The sequence below is a fragment of the Octopus bimaculoides genome, chromosome 14 (genome assembly GCF_001194135.2).
Source record: "Octopus bimaculoides isolate UCB-OBI-ISO-001 chromosome 14, ASM119413v2, whole genome shotgun sequence".
Lineage (NCBI taxonomy): Eukaryota > Metazoa > Mollusca > Cephalopoda > Octopoda > Octopodidae > Octopus > Octopus bimaculoides.
In genome coordinates this window covers 36817166-36828969 of record NC_068994.1, presented here as the reverse complement: position 1 = coordinate 36828969, position 11804 = coordinate 36817166, and the positions used below count along the sequence as shown (strand labels likewise).

At 32.5% G+C, this 11804-nt stretch overlaps 1 protein-coding gene across 6 annotated transcripts in view; it reads left to right on the top strand.

The window, feature by feature from the left end:
• The first annotated feature begins 10181 nt into the window (after positions 1 to 10181).
• LOC106876891 (protocadherin-18) overlaps positions 10182 to 11804 on the top strand; it is a 178052-nt gene continuing 176429 nt past the window's right edge. For 2 of the 6 annotated variants that reach the window (XR_008265543.1, XR_008265542.1), the window contains exon 1: positions 10185 to 10435. The gene's annotated coding sequence lies outside the window, so the exon portion shown is untranslated. Of the gene's footprint in view, positions 10436 to 11804 lie in introns of all 6 variants that reach the window. The other 4 variants (XR_008265540.1, XM_052973091.1, XR_008265541.1 and 1 more) reach the window with 3 other exon arrangements.

The following is an 11804-nucleotide window of genomic DNA, read 5'->3' as shown; positions in this document are numbered from 1 at the left end:
TGAGTGTATATGTGTGCATGTGAGGGAGAGAGAGAAAGAGAGGGAGAGAATGTGTATTTATGTGTGAATGTATGTATGCATATATGTATGTGCATCCATGTTCGTATGTATGTGTGTGTGAGTGTGTGTTTATGTACATTTACACAAACATTCAAACTAGACTAGTTATATCTAGTAAACAATATCAATAGTTAACCATACTATTTCTATTGAATGCATTAATGTTGTGGTCTCTTTTCAGTTTGCATATATTTTGTCCTGAAATCTGTCATTACTATATCTAATAGATGATACTAATATTAGATTTGGTTTTTGCATTATCCACAGTGATAATTCTAAGGAAACTATCTTGTTTTCTATTCAGAAAGAATTATGTTGATAGTAAATCATGAACATATTTTCACAGTATCACATGAAATCATAGCGAATAGTTTTTCCTCACATCCATTGTATTTCATGATGATAAATTTCAGAGATTGTTTTTCTGATACAACACATGAAAGATAGCCATGCTTATAATTGAGTGAGTTTCTAGGGAAAACTGGAAGACAGCAAGCATGAGAGATTAGCAGTTTTATGATATCCTGAAAGTTTATCTGTCAGAAGCTGCAGTTTGTAGGAATTGGGAATTCATAGATAGGATTGGAATTCTGTTGCACAGAGCAAATGAAAGAAACAAGCATAATGGTTTCTATGGTAGGAAATAACATCAATGTGGAAAAGATGTAAAGTTAAACTGAAGCTTATATATCCAATGAACAAAGAAAAGGAAAAAGTAATAAAAGTTAGGAAAAGAAGAGAAAGAAACCATATAAAAACTGTCATATAGCTGCTTAGAAAGTGCTACATTTGGTTATGCAGTATTTGGTTACCAATCATTTTAATAAACAGTTTAAATAGCTGTATCTACGAGAAAAATATGACCTAGATCTTAGAGTTGAATTCTCATTCAGTACATTTTAGATGACAATAGAATGTTTAAACAGTTACTTGAAAAATATTTTAAATCTTCCTCGTTTCTACAGTTACAATTATGACAAATGTAAGAAAGTTAAACATATATAGAGTAAATGATTATGAGGAGCAACAGAAAGGAAGTGTTTTATTTAGAATTAGAGAGAATTAAATGTATAATTCAATTTAATATTTCTTATGAGAAAAAAAATGTATGATTTAGTATATTAGGAAAGAATCTATAGAAATTTAAAGATAGAAAATTATAAAATAAAACTAAAGGAACAAGGGTCAAAGTTGCAAGTGAAGCTTGCTGATTAATTTAATCAATTTTGTTTGAATTGAAAATGGATTTTAATAAATAATACAAATTCAATTATGATCTTCTATACTGACCAAAGAATTTAAGAAAGACATTGTTTAAAGTGTAGCATTGCTCCCCTACTTTTACTAATATCTATGCATAGAAAATAGTCCATTCTCTCCATATTTTATTTTCAGACATTACAACATATGTAAGTGTTTTTTTTTTAAACTTCTATTAAAAATATTCTAAAGAATCATCATATTTATAACTGTGTCTTGGCAAATTGTGATTTTATACAAGAATCATTCATTTGATTTCCATTTACCTACACCAGTGGTATTCAAAAATTTTGAATAGAAGCACATTATTTATTAGCGGTAGCATCTCTTTTTTCTTTTTCTTGTTTTTATTTTGTTTTGTATAAAACAGAAAAAAACCTTAACTATTTTTGTTCTGAAACACTAAAGGTATGGGTAATCTTTTATTCATTTATTGGACTGTGGCCATACTGAAGCTCATAAATGGTGTTTTTAGTCAATCATCATATCAACCCAAATATTTATTTCAGTTTGGTTGTGATTTCATTGATTCCAATTTATTGAATGGCTAAGTTATCTTTTGAAGCACAGGAATGCAACTCAACCAACTTGTTTATGCCAGTATATACCAAGATTGTGTCTAGAAGAATTAATCCATTGCCAGGTTTACCACTACCATCAGGCACTTGAGTGATATTATCAAAATCCTCTCTATTACAAGCTTTCAGGTCAAGTTTCTAGTCTAAAAAAAAAAACCCTACCTGCTTTCCTTCCTTCCTTCCTTTGTCCTTTCCTTCTTCCCACAGATAGAAGCACAGAGAGAAGTCATGGGCATCACTGTTTCTCCTCACTAAGCTACAAAAAATGAATAAATAAATAAATAAATAAATATTTATATATATATATAGAGAGAGAGAGAGAAAGAAAATAGACATATGACGAATGTACCTCTGCAGAGTTTCCACCTGCCAAATTCCACCTGCCAAATTCCACTCACACGGCCTTGATCAACCTTGTGTTATGCAAGACAGTATTTGATCAAGACACCATGCAGTGGGATTAAATATAGAACCATATGGTTGCTAAGTAAACTTCTTATGCAGTGGTCTATGTTGGTCAGCATGGACCTACAATCTACAATTGTATGCACAGGCCTAGGCAATGGGTTTTGTGGAAGAGTGGTAGTTGCTCCTATGTGGAATCCTTATCTCTCTACACCACCAAAATTTTCAAAGGGAATGACTATGGTTGATACAGCTTGTCACAGGATATTGCAGAGAGGACTATCAGAATAAAAGGCTGGAACACATATTATAAAGTATCTTTTCTGATGTTCCAATACTTCTGTCGATTCACTGCTATTGGTTGATACTTTTTTACCAACTGTAAAAAGATTGAAATGCAAACTTGATTTTGGCAGGATTTGAACTTGGAGCACAACGAGCAGAAGAAATATTTCAAGTCAGTCTAAATACTCTAAAGACACTGACAATTCACCATTTTGACCTTACATAAATAGATATTCTTGTATATAGCACCTGCATAAATAAATATCCTATAACTTTTATGGAGAAAAATCTTCCACTGAAATTTTAACATACTGGTCAAAGGATTTATTTTTTTCTCAACATAAAATAATTTTAAACACTATGGAGACAGATATGAGGAATTAAAATTTAAATGAAACCTCAGATTAGATTGAATCACTCAGCTATTATCTGTTCAAAATGAAAGCCAACTCTGACTGATTCATTAAGCTGTCATCATACAAGCTAGAGAGTTGATGTTTTGTATTCTGTCACTGGGAAAAAACACTAAATACTCAATAACTTACCCCATCTAGTTATAATATATCACAGCCTTTCAAATCCTCCTTTGACTACTTGGCAATCAAGAGAAGATTTCAACCTGAGAAAAGGTTATAAGCATGTGACTTGGCCCTTCCTGATTAAGTCATACAAAAATATTTTTTAAATTATACAAACACATAATGAACTTCAACACAGTTTCCATTTGCCAAATTCTATTCACAAGACATTAGTCAATGCAGAGAAATTGAATCCAGAACCCTATGGTCAAAGAATAAACTTCTTAACTATATGACTATATCTGCACCTACATGAATTGGCTGAAGCACTTTAATCAAAGGCCTGCTCAATCGAATCTGCTCTGGAGCTATATAAGAAGAGAAATGATATACAGCTATTTACAGAAAAAGATCTTACTAAAATTATTAGGTTGGCAGGAAAGTTCTTGCAGTTTTTAACCTTTAAATTCAGATGCACATATCTCGGCTCAAACAAAACTTTCGTCAGCGTCCAACTACTGAGCTGAGCGTCTCCAGTTGTCGAAAAGAATCCACTTTTCATCGTAAGTCACAATCCAGTTGAGAAACGGGTCATACTTGTTGCGTAAAAGAAGGGAAGACAACACTTGAAAACAACGTTTTTTTTTTGTTGTCATTAAATTCATGCAGTACCCATTTCTCAAGTACTTTTGTTTTTCCAATCTCTTTCAAGTGGTTGGAAATTGTTGTATACGTTACGTCTAATTCAGAAGCAAGCTCTCGAACAGTTGTGCATGGATCGGCTTCCACTAAGGCTTTTAGCTCAACATCCGATGTCTGACCACTATGCTTATCATCCCCGCTTATCAAGACTCTCATCCCCGCTACCAAATTTCTTGAAACACCATTGTGCTGTTCGTTCATTAGTGGTTCCTGGGCCAAAGGCATCATTGATATTGCGAGCTGTTTCAGCAGCTTTGCAGCCTAGCTTGAACTGGAATAAGAAAATCGTGCAAATTTCCTTTTTGTCCATGTTGTATTCAACATTCCGGAAAAATGGCCTAATTATTCCAAAAGGAAAGGAGTAACACGATTAGATAGAGCAAAAACTGGGCTTTAAATTGATATATAAAGTCAAAGTAATTTACCGAAAATTAAATTGAAAATACATCATTTAAAACCAAAATTAAAATTTCCGCAAGAACTTTCTTGACAACCTAATAGATGCAGTCAACAGCTTCTTTACATTCATGTTTCCATTCTTCTCCTATCAACTTTCCATATCCTAGCTTTGCAGTACAAACCTTCCCCTGGATATTCTGTGATAAACTAGGGTTCTTGTGTGTAGAAAGAGTTGCAGTTCCATCTTTTGAATAATTAGTTAAACTCCAGCACATATTATAACTGACAGATAGGATATGAGCCAAACAGGAAAGTCTCTGTGCAATTGTTTCAAACAGCAGTCAAATTACCTCAGATACTACCCAGCTATCTTAAAAGATATTTTTCCCAAGTTCAGATACAGCCAACAACCTCCCTATATCCGTATTTCCATTCTAGTCCTATCAACTCTCCAGACAGTTCCTACCATAGCTTTGCACATTGAATTATAAGAAATTTACTCTAAAACAACAGAATATTTATTAAAGACTACAGTGATATAGTAAATATATAATTCTGAATCTATTAATAAAATTCCAAACAAAATCTTTCTCAATAAAATATAGTACAAAACAAATAGTCTCAAATGGAAACAAGATTAAATAATATCTATTAATCATTTATGTTTTGTTAAATAACTTTATTTTTCATAATAGCATTAATTGAATTGTTTCTGCAATTACACAATGAAGATATGTTTTGCATCATAATTAATTAATAAAAGTAGTATGCTTTGCCATAGGGGACAGCCTAATGTTTGTAACAGAATGTGAACTTATGATGTAAGCTCAATAGAACAGCAAGCAATTGTTCAACTTATTCCCCTCCTCCTCCAAACAAAATTCCCATCCAAAATATTGGTCTTTATTTTATCTCAAAACTTACTGACACACACTTCTTCCAAACAATAAATAATCTAAAATATTCAACTACTGAGCATTTTAAGATAATCCATTAACAAAACAAACTTTCTGAATTGCTCTATCAAGGTTACACTATAAAATAATGTTGAATAACTGGTATCAATTTAAATTTGATAGACCAATAATTTTCAAAATCAAACACTAATTGAACCAATTCTAGTTCGATTAGTATTTCATTTATATGGTCATATATTTTTGTTTAAAGATCAGAATTTGATATAAACAAGAGATTATTTATAGCATCAGAATAATATAATTATTGAAGATAAGATGCAGAATTTATTATGAGTAGAAAGAAATATAAAGTGACATTAATTTTTTAAAGAGAAAGTTAATAATTGACAATTAAAAAATATATTTAACAATAAGGTGGTAAAGTTCATTATCTTATATATATAAACACACACGGGCGCATGCAAGTGTGTGTGCATATAACCCTATGTGTAATCTGAGGTTTGGTTCTATAGTGTCTTTTAGCATCCAAAGTTTTGTGAGTAAAATTTTGTAATAGAAACTTTGTGGAAGCCTGTTGGAGGCCACATTCTTCTTGATGTGCAATATAGACTTAATATGCTGCCTGATTTAACATGGTCATGTGGACTTTGGGTGAAAGAATGGACTTCACGAAATGCTTGAGTCAATAGCCATAATATTGCACAATCACAGTGTCTATTGATGGAGCTCATTCTAGAGTTTGGTTCTGTACCCCCACCTCCTTCTATGCATCAATGATCCATTTTCTGTCATGCTCAACAATGTCCACTCTTATACGCACGATATTATGCTTCATATTTCCATAATCTTCTTTGACTATATACCAGCCACTCACAATCAAGTCACTGGATGCCAACCTTACACCATTTCCATAAATAAAGACCTGAAAGCATCCTCTAATAAGACTATGCTAACTGTATCTCTTCCAACAGCAAGAAAACAAATACTACCCATTTCAAAACATAACATTATCATACTACAACCCCTTAATCAAGATCAACAGGCATTGGAGCCCTCACAGCTGCTCCAAACATGGGGCGTCATTATCACAGAGAATCTTTCCTTAGAAAAATACATCTTTAAAATACCTACAACTGCATCTTAACAACTGACTAGCCTCCTCTTCAGACCAGAAGACACTTCATTCTCTAACAATTATTGACATTCTACAAAATCCAGGTAATGCTCACAATGGAGTATTGTTATCATATCTAGAACAGAGCTGCTGATGCATACATATCTGACATTGTATCTAAAACTACACCACTTCTCTGACTGGCATAAATCACTGATAGACATGTTCCAGCCCCTGATCCACATATGTGCAGACTTCTCTCTCAGTCTTTCCAACTGTAATGGTATCTGCTTCTCAGATCTGGCCAGGCTTATATTACCTGCCCTCAAGCTTTCATATCCCATTCATTTCTCTTCCTCTCATCACACTTGTTTTGTGCAACCACCTCTAGCCCAGTACTAATCATTGCACTCAGTCCTTTCTTCCAAAAATGTCATATCTTTGGATCTTTCTCTCTCTCTCTCTCTCTACTCATGCCTTTCCTATGGATATTGACTTGCAAAGATTCAAGAGGAACATTAGAAGTAACACTCTCATGAACCTCAGAAGACCAGCAAAGCCAAGGGTACTGCCCTCCCTCCAGACACCCAAAATGTAAAACTCACACACATACACACACACACTCAGATGCAGGCATGGGTATGTGTTTAAGAAATATGTTTCCAAACCATGTGGTTTCAGGTTCAATCACTGCAAGGAACTGTAGCCTGGTGCCTTCTGCAATATATATATATATATATATATATATATATACACACACACATGTATGTGTGTGCATATATATATTGTGTCATCCCATAAATAATGCAGTTTTCTTTTATTTTCCAAAATTAAGATAAGCAAAGTTATTTTTTAATCTAAAATATATTCTTCATTTTCTACAATGGTCTTCCATCTGTCTAATGGACTTGCAAGGCCCCTCTTCCAAAATTCACTTGTCCTTGATGAAAAATACTCCTCCAGTACTGTTCTAATCTCATCTACAGAACTTTTGTTTCTTGTGTTCAAATGATTTTAAAGACTGTAGAATAAATGATAATCAGATGAGTCAATGTCCAACGAATATGGTGGGTGGAGCATCGCTTCCCATTCAAACTGCTCCAGCCTTTGAAGTGTCATCCTCACTGTATGTGACTAAGCATTATCCTGATCGAAGAACACCTTGCATCTTGAAACCAAAGATGGTTATTTTTCCTTCTAGTGCAGACTACTCGAGCCGCTCACAGTAGATCTCTTTTGTTATATTTTGGTTTGGGTTTAAAAGTTCAAAATGGACTAAACCTTTCATATCTCACCAAACAGATAACAACACCTTACATGTGTGAAGACTTACTTTAACCTGGGATACCACTGTTTTTCCTTTCCTTTACCCACTGTCTTAAGGACTTGACATTGTTATAGAAAATCCATTTCTCATCACCAGTCACTATTCGGTCACAAAAAGGTCACATCTTAATTTGTTGCATGCGCTTAGACTTGGAAAGTTTGTGAGGAACCCATTGACCCAATTTGCTGACTTTTCCAATGGTACACAGGTGTCAATGAATGATTGAATAACCAAATCCAAGCTTCTCTGCTAGTTCCTCAACAGTTAAGCTGGGACTTTGAGTCACCAGGGTTTGCAGGACATCCTTGTTGAACCCTACAGATCTTCCAGAACAAGGCTTATCTTCTATTCTGTAGTATCTGGCTCAGAATTTCTGGAACCACCATTGACACTGGCTTATGATTATTGTCTGATCTCCATATACTGCATTAATATTCCTCAGTTTCCATTCTGTTGTTGTCTTTATTGATCTCATAAAGCAAAACAGGCTGAATATGCTCCTTTGTCACTTCCATTATAGCTTTGAAAAAAAAGCTGCTAAAATCGAACTGCACTCTTTAAAACTTGCACTAAGAATAAGTACAAGATAAAATTACTACCTGCATTTATAGCAAGTTGATGCAGGTAGTTTATCCCATCCTCCTCCAACTTTTAGTTCATGCAACTGAAAGAACTGCATTATTTATGGGATGACCCAATATATACATGTGTGTGTGTGTATATATATATATATATATATATATATATATATGTGTGTGTGTGTGTGTGTGTGCATATATGTGTGTGTGTGTGTGTTTATACACATATGTACGTCTGTGTGTGAGTCTCTGTGTGTATGTGTGTGTGTAAGTGTATGTCTCTGCATATGTGTGTGCATCTGTATGTGTGTGTAAGCATGTGTATGTGTGTGTAAGCATGCGTCTGCATGTGTATGTGTGTAACATACTTGGGCAGTTTTTGTCAATCAGTTTTATTCAAAGCTATAGTAGAAGATACTAGCCCAAGATGCCATGCACTGACACTAAATCTGAGATCATGTGGCTGCGAAGTGAACCACATGGTTAAGAAATGAACTTCTTAACCACACAGCTATGCCTGCACCTATTCCATATGTGCCTATAACCATTCCAGTACCCATGATATATATATATATATATATATATATATAAAGAAGAACTAAAAATAGTGATTCCCAACAGAAGCACAATGGCACATATTCAGAAAGAGGAGTCGATTGATTTAATACTAAGGAATATTTGATAGGTTCTTTATTTTATCAACCCTGGAAGGATGATCAGTAAAGTTGGATCTTACTGGGATTTGAACACAGACTATGAAGAACTGCAACTAAATATCATAAGGCATTTTGTCTGTGCGTTAACTATTCTGCCAATCTACTGCTGTACAACTAAACTGAAATATGATTGAGAAACATAACATCCAAGAAATTACAGTATAAACTATCAAATACATGTATTGTGTTTATGTTCTTGATCAAGTTTATTTAATTTTACAAACCATATTTTCATAAAGCTTCCTAACCTTTCTGACTAACATAAGTAATGCACTTTTGAAAGGCAAACATTTCTCAAATTTTCTCACCTACAATTCTAAGACTTCATACTTATTTAAGAAATACTAATTATTGTTGTTTTGATGTTGTTGGTTTTATTTTTGGTTTTCTCATTATTCGAAGAAAAGGAGAAACAACATAGTTGAAAACAAGATAAATGATGTAAATCAACATTAATTATAACTTGAAACAAAGATAATGATTTCAGTAGTAAGTTTATATAATTTATTACTTCTATCATCTTCATTAATTTAAAATAGCGAAGGAAATATTTAAAAAGAAAATTGCAAACAAATAAAGAAAAAGAAAAAATTCATTTCCTTTTTGGTGTGTTACTAAGAGATATTTTACTTTTAAGTTTTGACTGTAGATAATTTATTTTTCTTTATGTTAATAGTGTATGCTTTGCTTTGTTTGTTTGTTTGTTTTTCTCATTTGATTATAAGCTAAATAAAATTTGTGAAAATTAATTGAATCACTATAGAATTTGATTGATAAGGGGGGAAAAATACATAAATGAGACAAGTTCTATATAATACCAATATATGAAAGTAATCTTTTATAAAATAGATAATCAATAACGTCTGCTCAAAATAAATATATATATACATATATATATATATAGTTTTTATATTTTCTCATTCTGTGGCATTAATCTATATGTAAACAACTGTGTAGATTAACAGAAGATTTCTTCAAAAACTGTCTTCTACATTCATAATGATTTTTATTTTTTGCTATGTGAATTATTTTTCATATGTACAGTTCCATCATAGGAAAAACAAAAAAAAGGATGGTTTAAGAATTTACTTTTATGGTTATTTCGTTTTTACCTTGTGTCTGAAGATATTTTTTGGAAAATAAGCATTTAAAAAAAAGTTAATCAGAAAGCTATTTTTCTCAAGTTATAAACCAGACATGTGGATTTTTTCCTTCAGCTTCTTTACTTCTTCACATCTATAATAAAATGTAATAATAATGTATGTCCACTGGCTTACTGGCATATATAAAGTCCCTGTCCCTTCGTTACATTTTACTCTGCTATAGGAACCTGAAGCAGGGAGGGTTTTCTGTTTCCTTCCATGGGAACCATAACCTGCCAATCATTGGTTGCAGCAGATATTACATACACATTATACTTGATAAAACTGCAGACCTCTCTTTCACATTCACACAACAACACAGAGTAAGCCACATATAACAGATCTCGCACACAACAGCAGCAGTAACTATACAACTCTACAGCAGGATACACAGCTCAGCTAAACAACACGTTGGACAGGATTTACAAGCAGAAGTAAGTGTTTAATGTATTTTGTTGTTTTATCGTTATAGCATTATTTCACATGAGTTTATTAAAACAAAAAACAAAATAAAACATCATTCAATGTTTTCTTTCTTCATTATTTATAAATGTATTCTTTCATTAACTAATATTTGTCAGAGAAGTCAGTAACTAGTCTGTTACTAAAACATGAGATTCATATTATTAATATTATGAAAACAACTACTTTTTTTTTTGTTTTTTAGAGAACTATAGTAATTTCTACAATATTTAAATCAAAGAATACTAATGTTGATGAAATTTAACATAATATTTTAATACTTTGCTAATGTTTTCATTGAATCAAAAGTGTTATTGGTACTTTTCCTCTCTGCAAGAAAGAGAATCTTTTTATCTCATTTTCTTTTTCTTTTTTTTTTATTGTAAATTCAGGAAAGAACATGAGTAAGATAGTTTTAATAAATTTATTACTATAAAACCAGAAACTGTATTCTTGTAATACAATGATTTCTAAGACAAATCAGCTGTTATTCAGTTTTTAAATTTCATTTCTCAATTGTTTGTTCAATTCTTTATGAGTTTGAACACATGGAGAAAGGAAAAGAAATATTTTGTCATTACCTTAATAGACTTGAACAATTTACTACAAAAATTTCTTAGATTTCCTGTCTCTCTCTATAGATATATATCTATAGATCTCACTTTTTTACATACTTCTATCTTATCTTTGTCTCAATTTTCTTCTAATTTTGCATTTATATTCATCTGTCAATTTTTTCTCACCCTTCTTTCTTTCTGTCTGTCTCTTTCTCTCTCTCTTTTTCTCTGTTACTCTCTATCCTACTTAATCTATCTAAATTTTTCTGTATACTTTTTAAAATTTCTATCTATATTCCCCGACCCTCCCACTCTCTGTAGCTACTTTATATCTCCTTCTCTCTCAATCTATCCACCTCCTTTCATCTCATTCTTTCTCTTTTCCATCTTTCTCCATCTATTTTCTTCTATATCTATGTCTCTTTAGAAATTTTCTTATTCTCATACTATATTTCTCTCTCCTTCCTTCTCTATATATTTCTCTCTTTTCTTCCCTCTCCCTACATCTTTGGTTCTGTCTCTTTTTCTGTATATCTATTTTCCTTTGCATTCTATCTTACTTTCTGTCTATATTCTTTGCTCTCTTCCTCTCTCTCTCCTTTTTCTCTTTCTCTCTCTCTGACTTTCTCTCACTCATTCTCTCTTTCTCTTTCTGTGTCACACTCTATCTTTCTGCATAACAATTTCTTCTCATCATACTTAGTCTTACATACTATCTGTCTGGCTCCCAAATTCTCCTCTCTCTCTCTCTCTCGCTCTCTCTCTTTCTCTCTATCTCTCTACA